This window comes from Elephantulus edwardii, unplaced genomic scaffold (assembly GCF_000299155.1).
Source record: "Elephantulus edwardii isolate Elephantulus edwardi_28Jun2011 unplaced genomic scaffold, EleEdw1.0 scaffold00073, whole genome shotgun sequence".
NCBI classification, from domain to species: domain Eukaryota; kingdom Metazoa; phylum Chordata; class Mammalia; order Macroscelidea; family Macroscelididae; genus Elephantulus; species Elephantulus edwardii.
The window spans coordinates 349890-361365 of NW_006399823.1; the positions used below are offsets into that span (position 1 = coordinate 349890).

Sequence of the window (11476 nt, forward strand, 5' to 3'; positions counted from 1 at the left end):
TGATAAATTTTTTTGAAATGAAATGCACATCATACAATTTGCAACTCCTAAGTACACCACTCAATGGATTTTCACAAAGTGAATATCCCCAAGTGACCACCACTCAGATATAAAAATAGGACAAGGCCAAATTAAAAAAGCTGCTGTGCCTCTCCCTAAAACTCCACCAGCACTACAGACAACCATGACCTTGACCTGTGATTTTTAACCTGTTGTTGAACTTTCCACACCTCTGTGTTTGTGGGTATTCTAGTCTCTGGCTTTCTTCACTCAACAACACTTCATCTCATTCCATCATTGCATTCATAAATGCAATGACAATTATGCATTTAACAGTCTCCTCTTGACAAACATTCTGATTGTGTCCTGCTTTTTGCAATTACAAACAATATTAAGTATCCTTGTCCTTGTGTCTCCACAGATACACACATTTTCATAGGGGAAAATTTGTAGAAAATACAACTGTTGTGACTACCACATTTTACAGACAGAATTCTAGGACTTGGGAGGGGAGAAGATAAACCCCTCAGGGTCTCAGTGAGGGACTTCCCAAGGTCTCAGTGAGGAACTTAAAAATCTGCCCTAAGGTCACATGTGTGTCCTCTACAGACCTCAGTAAAAAGCCTCCCAAGGCCACGAGGGTTGAGTGACAGAAATGATCTTCAAAGGGCACACCTCTGATTTTCTAGCCACTGCTCATTAACATTTCTCCCCTCGATTTTCTGACTGACATCAGTAAACTGACTGTGGAGTGAGAAAACATTGCTATCCTTTTACTCAGAAAAAAATCAGGCAGCCTAGTAATACAGCCTGACAACATTTCTGCTTCTGACAGATGTAACATTCAATAGTTTTTAAGGCTGAAGACTTGGATTTCTGTCTAATAGAAAGAATCAGTGTTATGTTGTTAGTCAGCTGACTGTGACTCACAGTGACCCTATGAGCAGATCAGAACCTTACTCTATCCTGCGTCATCCCTGCAATCACTGAGGAATATAGGTACAAATTCTAATTTTGAAAACTCATCTGTTCTCTCTCAAGTTCAAGAGGTTATGGAATTTCCCAGATTTCTTTGCTTTACTTTCATGCCTTGAATATGGTGGACCAGAAGATAATGAACATCAAAAGAAACCTTTTCTAAACATACATCTATACTGCTAAGAAAACAAAGCTGTCTGATGGAGTGGGATCTCTTGTTGCTGTTTTAAAATTATTCTTGTCCCACTTCAACACAGCCTAGGAAACAAGAGTTTCAGAGAGAGACCAATTTCTTGCATAGAATTTGAAAGGCATAAAGCTTCTTATTTAGACTCAAAATGGAAAAATTCTGGCCTCTGTCACTATGCAGTCTCACCTTTTTTGTCACCTAAACAGCTATTTTCCCATGAACAAGGCTAGCATAAAAGGGAACAAAAGCCCTGGTCAAGGACAAAGTTTACTGTTTCTTCCTGAAGTGAGAAAGGAGGCCTAACACTTGACCTGCTGCCTTGCATCCCTAAGTCCTAACCGACTGGGGTAGGGTCCCTCTGGTCCTATGAAAAGCACTATTCAAAAACTGCTTCCAAAATAAAACAGTTCTGTAGGTTGCTAAGTGGTTGTGTTGTTTGTTGTTATGTGCCATCAAATTGCCTGAGACTTATAGAGACTCTCTATGCACAACAGCCCTAAGCCCTGCTCTGTCCTGTGCCATTCTCACTGTCTCTGACACACCTACCCATATTACCCCAGTCACCGAATCAATCCACCTCTTAGAGGGTCTTCCTCTCCTGCGCTGTCACTCCACCCTCCCAAGCATGACATCCCTCTCCAAGGACTGGTCCCTTCCTGTAACTTGTCCAAAGTATGTCAGACAAAGCTTCAGAATCCTTGCCTCCAAACATCCAATCAAGATGCATTAATAATAATGGATGACTGGAATGCAAAAGTTGGTAACAGAGAAGAAGGATCAGTAGTTGGAAAACATGGACTTTGTGACAGAAATGAAGCTGGAGATAGAATGATGGAATTTTGTACAGTCAATGATTTACTCATTGCAAATACGTTTTATAAAAAACATAAACACAGATTATACACATGGATTTCACCTGATGGTATGGATAGGCATCAGATCAATTACATCTGTGGAAAGAATCACTGGAGAAGCTCAGTATCTGCTGTGAAAACTAGGCCAGGTGCTAACTATGGAACAGACCAACAACTACTCACATGCAAGTTCAAGTTGAAATCAAGGAACATTAAATCAAATCCATGGGAACCAAAATTTGACCTGACTTTCAGGGCCATCTCAGGAAAAGATTTGAGGCCTTGAGCAATAGTGAGTGAAGACCAGCTGAACTGTGGGAGGATATCAAGAATATCATCCAGGAAGAATGCAGGGGGTCATTACAAAGACTGAGGTGGAAGAAAAGACCAAGATGGATATCAGACAAGACTGAATATTGCACTAGAGTGCCAAGAAGTGAAAAGAAAGGGAAGAAATCAAAATATTAAGGAACTGGACAGAAGGTTTCAGAAGACAGCGCGGGAAGACAAAGTAAAATATTACAATGAAATGTGCAAGGAGTTGGAGTCAGAAAATCAAAGGGGCCGAACTAGCTCAGAATTTCTTAAGCTCAAGGAAGTGAAGAACAAATTCAAGCCTTGAGTTGCAATACTTAAGGATGCTTTGGGCAGAATATAAAATGATCCAGGAAGCATTAAAAGAAGATGGAAAGCATATACAGAGACACTGTACCAGAAGGAATTGGCGGACACAGAAAGATTTTCATGAAATAATGTATGAGCAAGAGCCTGTGTTAATGAAGGAAGAAGTTCAAGCTGCTATGAAAGAATTGGCAAAAAAAACAAGGCCTCAGGACTTGACGATATACCAATTAATGTATTTCAACAGACACTGCCCTGGATTTGTTCACCAAGTTGTGCAGTGGTATGTATAGAAAAAGGACTGAAAGAAACATCCCTTGGAAAGCTGGGCTCAGAGGTCAAACAGTGAGTGACAAAAGCAGCTATGTTCCTAATGGTCTTGTTGCCCTCTTCCTTGGGAAGGCAAAGCAATGAATGGACCAGTGATAGAGTTCTAACTCTGTAAACTTGACCCTGGAGGTGTTCTTTCTTCTCTGGGCATCATGATCTGCATCTGTGAAATGACACCTGGTGCTAGTCCTGGGAAAGGAGACTTCTAGAATCTATTTTCAAAGAGAAAATAAAATGCACATATTATATGGACTAGAAAGTCTTACTGTGGAAAGCAACAAGCAACCACCAACTGTGACTCAGGATGAGAGACAGTCATTTGGACAGTGTTTGTGCGTCATGCTGACTCAGGCCCTGTCCTCATTGGGACACCATGGGGAAAAAAGAGATGTGGTCCCTGTCATGTGGTCCATGTCATACTAATGTTATAAAAAGGACACAGCCAGGCCATTTACATACATGCACCATCTGATTGAGTGCACACTACCACTATTGTTCAGTAATTTTCTCATTCTGATGGATTACCTTTCTTAGGAATGGGAACAAATAAGGCTATCTTCCAGTCAGTTAGCCAGATAGCTGTCTTCCAAATTTCCTAGCACAGACTGGTGAGCATGTCCAATTAGTTGAAACATGTCAGTTGGAATCTCATAAATTTCTGGGACCTAACATTTTTTTTGCCAATGCCTTCAATGCATCTTGAATTTCTTCTTTTTATTATCATTGGCTCAAAAGATTTTGGTGCCAACCAATTCTTTTTGGTGTAGTGACTCTGTGTATTCCCTTCATCTTCTTTTGATTGTTCCTAGATCACTGAAGATTTTGCCCCTAATATCTCTCAGTAGGGCAACTCAAAGGTTTGCCCTTGTTTTTCAGTTCTTTCACCTTGAGAAATAGCCGGTGAGTTCTTCCCTTTTTATTCTCAATCTCCAGCTCTTTGCACATTTTTGCTTTGTCTTCCCAAGTTGCCCTTTCCAAATTTTATGTTTAACTCTTTTATTTTGGTATTGCTTCTTTTTGTTCCAGTTTCTCAAAACAGTAGCACAATTTTCAGAGCTTCATCTGACACATATTTTGATCTTTACTCTCTCTTCTTTCTTTGTAATGACCTACTATCTTCATAGATGCTGTCATTCCAGAACTCATCTGGTCTTCAATCATTTTGGAAATGATTTTTAAATTCAGGTGGGCTAACTTAAAGTCATATTTAGGTTCTTGTGGAATTTTTTCATTTTCTTCACCTTAAACTTGAATATGCAAATGATAGTCTGTTCCACAGTCAACAACTGGCCAATTTTGAGTACTGATACTGAGCTTCTCTAATTATATATGTTTGGTCCCAACACACGAAACAGCATTTGAACAACACCAAAAAAGTGTTTAAACAAAATAGATAGTTAAGAAAAATAACTCTTCCCCCAAGCTCAGCCCAAAACAAGTATTGAAAAATTGGAAAGGGGGTTTTGGTGATAATGCCTTTCTTTTGTTGTTGTTGTTGTTAAATAGACAAATTGAATTTGAAGGTTTTTTTCCCCCCCAGAAAGAAAAGAAAGAATTTCATTGTCCTCATTCTCATATATTATTTTGTTACATCATTTAAATTAGATGTCTGGATAAGAAAAAAGACAGCAAGTGGACTGGCTATTGTGAAACACATCATGAACTAAACCACTGTATCTCCAACATTTCAAACAGTGATTGGTAGACACACTGCACAGGAATTGGATTGACTATACATGCGGAAAGAATCACTGGAGAATCTTTTCAATGAAACCAGTTATTCTCAATCTTCTCAACATATGGCTCCAGTCAAAATGAAACACTGGAAAGACGTAGCATTGTCAGTCCTTCTGAAAGTATTTCCTCTGCAGATATGGTATCCTCATATAATGATCCTCATATAATGGCATATGTGAAAGTGCGATTTGTTTTAAAGGTTCTTTTAAAGCTTGTGAGGAGAACATCATTTGTTTTAGGCAGAGAGTTCATCAGACAAGCTTGCACCCTTAGACGTGAGTTTCACTAGCATGTAAAAGGTCATGGACTTTATGAAGAGGAATGTGGCATCAGGATTGGTAGAAGAATCATCAACAAATCATGCTGTGCAGATGGCACAACCTTGGTCACTGAATCTAATGACTTGGTGCACTTGCTGTGTAAGATCAAGTACTGCAACCTTCAATATGGATTATATCTCAGTATGAAGAAAACAAAAATTCTCACCGTTAGGCCAATAGGCAGCATCATTATAGATAAAGAAAATACTGAAGTTGTCAACGATTACATCTTTCTTAGATTCGTAATCAATATCCTTTTTATCAGCAGTCAAGAAATCAAAAGATGTGTTGCATTGGGAAAGTTTGCTGTCAGGGAACTCACCAAAATACTAACGAGCCATGATATCATTATAAAGACTAAGGTGCATCTATTCCAGGCTATGGTCTTTTCAATCTCTTAATTATGCATCTGAGGGTTGGGCAATGAAAAAAAAGATGATAGAAGAAGAATCGAGGTCTTTAAGTTGTGGTGTTAGGAGTACTGAATATCCCATGGAGTGCCAAAAATATGAGCAGATATGTTATGGATAAAATTCAAGGAGCAGAGTGCTCCTTGCAGGAAAGGACTACAAAGATTCATCTCACATATTTTGAGTATGTTGTTAGGAGGGGATATTCCTTAGAAAAAGGGACATCAAACTTTAAAAGGTGGAGGGTCAGTGAAAGAAAGGAAGATCCACAACAAGATGGGTTGACACAGTAATCAATTAGCTCAATGATATCAGAAATGTTGAAGATTGTATAGGATAGAACAGGGTTCAGATAAATTGTTTATCAGGTCAATACGAGTTGTACTTAACAACACCTAACAACAATAAGGAAATGTTAAAACTACACTGAAGATATTGGGGGGAGGGGAGAGGGAAATAAAGTCACAAGAATTGATGGAATATCAACTGACATGCTCCAACAAGCAGAGGCAGCTTTGGACATACTCACTAGTTTATGCCAAGGAATTCAGAAAAAATAGCTATTTAGCCAAATTACATACATATTTACTTCTATTCCAAAATAAGGTGATCCAACAGAACGTAGAAATTATTGAACAATATCATTAATATTGCATACAAGTAAAATAGTACTGAAGATTATGGGGAAATGATTAAAACAGAACATCCACAGAGAACTGCCAGAAATTCAAGCTGGAGTCAGAAGAGGTCATACAATGAGAGATATCATTGGTGAGGACTCAGCGTGGTTAGCTAAAAACAGAGAATACCAAAATATGTTCACTTATGCTTGATTGATCATGCAAAGGCATTTGATTGTGTGAATTATAAAAACTTATGGATAACAATGAGAAAAATGGGGATCTCAGAGCACTAAAACATGCTCTTGCAAAAATTATACATAGATCAAGAAACAGTTGTTCAAACAGAACAAGGGTGCACTACATGGTTTAAAATCAGAAAAGGTATGTGGGAAGGCTGTATTCTTTCTCCATACTATTCAATCTGTATACCTAACCATTGTTTCAAGAAGGTGGACTATATGAAGACATACGTGGCATCGAAATTGGAGGTAGACTTATCAATAGCCTGCATTATGCAGATGACACAAGCTTGCACCCAGAAAGTGAAGAATACTTGAAACACTTGTTGTTGAGGATCTAGGACCAAAGCCTTCAGTATGGGTTACATCTCAATATAAAGAAAATTTAAAATCCCAACCATTGGACCAATAGACAACATCATCATGGATGGAGAAAATATTGAAGTTGTCAACGACTTCATTTACTTAAATCCACAATCGAACCCAGGGTAATAGCAGCCAAGAAATCATTTTGATGTGTGTGAGAGTGTCAAGGGCCTCTGCAGAATGCTAAAGAGCAACAATGTCAGTTTGAAGACTAAGGTGTGCCTGATTCAAGTAATGATATTTTTCCAATGCTTCCCATGCATTTGAAAGTTGGGCAATGAATAAGGATGACAGAAGAATTGATACCTTTGAATTGTGGTGTTACAGAAGAGTACTGAATCCCAGGGACTGTAAAAAGAACAAACAATTGTCTTAACCTCTTCTACAAAAGGTGCTGGCAAACTGTACTGCTACTTGCAGAAAGCTGGAAAAGGATCCACACCTCTCACCATACACAAAAATCAACTCAAGGTGGATCAGAGACTTAGGAGTAAAGCCTAAAACCATAAAGTTCATAAGAGACAAAGCTGGATCAAGCTTAGATAGCCTATTCTATGGTATAAAGAGAGACTGCCAAATACAGCCAGAAATGCTCAATCTGGAGAGGATAAAATTAATGAATGGGAACTTCTAAAGATTAAATACCTGTGTACAAATGTTTTTTCCCAGTCAATAGGTTTCTTTTCACTCTGTAGGAAAAAAACATTAGGCAATACCATTCAGACAGGGCCTCAGATCAAAGTTTACAGAATCCTACAGGGCCTCCACAAGAAAAAGAGTAATAACACAATTACAAAATGGACAAAAGACATGGAAAGGCTCTCAAAGAGGAAGATATTTGGATGGCCAACAGATACATGAAGAAGTGCTCAAAATCACCGGCAATAAGACAGATGCAAATAAAAATCGTAATGAGACACCATCTCACTCCAGTAGCAGTGGCAAAGTTTAACAGGACAGCAAGTAATAAATGGTGGGGAGGATGTGGCGAGATAGGAACTCTTACAACTGTTGGTGGGATTTTAAAATATTGCAACCACTCTGGGAGGCAGTTTGGTGTTTCCTCAAAAAGCTGAACATAGAAATTCTATATGACCCAGCTATTCCACTGTTTGGAATGTTGTTGTTGTTATGTGCCGTTGAATCACTTGCAACTCAAGCAACCCTATCCTGTGCCCTAAACTCTGCTCTATGCTGTGCTAATCTCACCATCTCTGACACACCTGCCCCCATTACCCCAGTCACTGAATCAATCCATCTCATCAAGGGTCTTCCTCTCCTGCGCTGTCCCTCTACCTTCCCAAGAATGACATCTTTCTCCAAGGACTGGTCCCTCCTTGCAACATGTCCAAAGTATGTCAAACAAAGCTTCAGAATCCTTGCCTCCAAGGAGCAGCCTGGCTTCACCCTTTTCAGAACAAACCAGTTTGTTTTCCTAGCAGTTCATGGTATATTCCATACTCTTCTCCAACACCACAGCCCAAAGGCATCAATTCTCCTTCTATCATCCCTAGTCATTGTCAAGCTCTCTGATGCATAGCAAGTGATTGCCATGGCCTGTATCAGGCGCACCTTAGTCTCCAGACTGACATCTTCGCACTTCAGCACTTTAGAGAGTTCTCTAACTGTAGACTTTCCCATCTCAATATTTTAATTTCCAGGCTGCTGGTGCCAAGAGTGTTGACTGTGGATCCAAGCAAACCAAAACTGGGAACAATATCAATCATTTCACCATGCATTATGATGCTGCCAATCAGCCCAGTGGTGAGAATCTTTGCTTTCTTGATATTGAGTCTCAATCCAGACTGAAGACTGCAGTTCCTGACCTTCCACAGCAAGTGCTTCAAGTCCTCTTCAGTTTCAGCAAGCCAGGTTGTGTCATCTGCATAACACAGATTATTGATGATTCTTCCTCCAATCCTGATGCCACATTTCTCCTCATAGAGCCCAGCCTCTTGGATAACCGCTTGGAATATACCCTGAGAAAATGAGAACTAAGGCACAAATGGAGATTTGTGCACCAGTGTTCACAGCAGCGTTATTCATCATTACAAGAACATGGAAACAGCTCAGATGTCCAACCACAAACAAATGGATTGAGAAATTATGGTACATTCATTCATACAATGGCAAGAGCAATGATTTTGTAAATTATTACCTAACTGGGAGGGACTGGAGAACATTATGCTGAGTGAACTAACTCAGTCCCATAAGGACAAATACAGTATAAGACCATTATTGTAGAAATAGAAAGTTAACTAGTAAAACGTGTATGAGGGTCCAAGGAGGGGAGAAGAGAAGCAGAGAGGTGAGGATGGGTGGGTTTGCTGGTAAACATAGGGTTGCACAATTTGATGGGTGGAGGGAGCACTGGTCAAGGACATGAGAAAGATCCAGTGTGAAAAACAATGGATATCAATGTTGTAAGTAAACCAGTATGAAATTTAAAAAATTATTTTTTTAAAAAAAGTCTGTTTTGGAAGAAGTAAGTGCAAGTAGGGTGCTCCTTAGAGGCAAAGACGGTGAAACTTTCTCTCACGTACTTTGGGCATGTTGGCAGGAAGGGACAGTCCTAAAAAGAGACATCATGCTGGAAAAGGTAGAGGGTCAAAGACAGAGAGAAAGACTGCCAATAAAGTGGAGTGGCACAGAGAATATAACAATGGGCTCAAAAAGTTGGAAATAGAAATCTCATTTGACCCAGCAATTCCACTACTGGGAATATACCCTAAAGAAACCATAACTGCCACACAAGAAGATATATGCACACCCATGTTTATCACGGCTTTGTTCACAATAGCAAAGGGCTGGACACAATCCAAGTGCCCATCAACAAACGAATGGATAGAGAAGCTGTGGTATATTCACACAATGGAATACTACACTGCATTGAAAAACAAGGACCTCATGAAATACTATTCAAAATGGGTGACCCTGGAGGACATTATGCTGAGTGAAATATCCCAGTCACAAAAGGACAAATACTGCATGGTGCTACTGTTGTAAAATGGGACTGACATCGGGGTTGGGGGGAGACTGAAAGGGGATAAATAATGTAGACTGCATTGAATAGATGAGGGAGAGAACTGTTCAGGAGGAATATATGATTAGGTATTATTGCCATGATGAGAGTCCAGAATGAAAGCTGCATAGTGGAGTGGACTGGGGGATGTGGGGTGGGTTTGTATAACAATGAATGATTCATTTATTTATTTTACTTTTCAAAAAGAAAAGTGAATGGTGAGGGCGGGGGGCGGTGCTGGGCATGAAGGAAAGTGTACAAAAATGAATGAATTGAAATCCAAAGTCTGTAAACTTTCATTAAAATAAAAAAATTTAAAAAAATAAAGGTTCTTTTCAAAGTTAAAAAAACCACCAAACAATGGGCTCAAAGATATCAGAGATTGTGAGGATAGTGCAGGATAGGGTAAGGTTCAAATCTGTTGTTCATAGGATCTTTCTGAGTGGAAGTGGACACCACACCACCTCACAACGACAACAGTTCCAGTTTGAATCAGCTGGGTCATCTGACGGGTGGAGCAGCGGGTGGAGTACTTCATTCAGTCTCTCTGGGATACCTGGCCTCCCTGCCAAGGAAGCAGGTCCCCAGCGGGCTGGATACTGGCTTCCCACTGTTGCTTGTTGGAGACCTGCTTTGCTACCAGACTAGGATGGGCTTAAGCAAGGATGTAGGGATTTATTTTGGGGCTCCCTATAGTAAAAAATATCTTTGCTTTGTTCTCCTGGGTGGTTAGTCATTGTCCTGGCTGCCTGGCCACAGGAGACAAAGGCCAGACTTCAGGTTGCAAGTCCAGCCTCAGTTAGGCTCCAGTGTCAAGGGTCCAGTTAGCTGTATGAATAGGTCACTACCTCATGCTTTCAGGACAGCTAAAAATGCCTAAAAAAATCACAGTTCTAGTAAGAGACAGTAGGAAACAATCTCTGATTGCATGATCCACCTTCTGTTATCCACAATTACAGCGGCCACAACCATCAACGATAATGCAGATGACACTGAAATGCCATGTTTCCCTCAAACAAAACTACAGAGAGAGAAAAAAATGATAGCAGTGGTGAAGATAATGATAGTAAGAACAGTAATAATGAAGGACTTTGGGGAACTCTGGTGGCCTAGTGGCAAGAAGCTGCCCTGCAATCCCAGAGGTATGTGGTTCGAATCCACCAGATGCTCTGCTGAAGAAGGAGGGACAATCTCCTCCTGTACCAATCAGACCTGATTTGATGATACACACATAAAAAATAAAAAAAATAATGAAGAACTTTGACACATTGGGTTCATGTTATCACCCATTCACAGTAATATACCAGTTGTCATTGAATCTCTTCTGACCCCACGTATCAGAGAAGAAATGTCTCCATAGGGTTTTCAATGTCCACTTTGGTTTTTGGGGGTTTTAAATTTATTTCTATTTTATTTTTTTGTAAATGGATGTGGTTGGGTTTTCCCCCTACTTGTTTATTTTAAAAATTTGAATACATTATTTTCAAGAACAAATTCTTCCAATTTCCCTCATCCCCTTATCCAATAAATTTTACAACCCCATGATTAATCTTCCCCTCCACCTGCACATCCTCATCTCTCTGCTTCCAACCTCTCCCAAACCCCTTGGATCCTTATACTCATTCTATAATAATGGTTTTTAAAATATTTATCCTTGTGGGACTGTGTTAGTTCACTCAGCATAATTCTCTCCAGTCCCTCACGAGTTAGGTAATAAGTTACAAAATCTTTGCTCCTGTGTGCTGCATAGTATTCCACTATGTGAATGTACCACAGCTTCTCAATC

At 39.7% G+C, this 11476-nt stretch overlaps 1 pseudogene; it reads right to left on the minus strand.

The window, feature by feature from the left end:
* The window catches only part of LOC102870397, a 25060-nt pseudogene extending 14517 nt beyond the window's left edge, over positions 1 to 10543 (minus strand).
* Between the last annotated feature and the right edge of the window lie 933 nt (positions 10544 to 11476).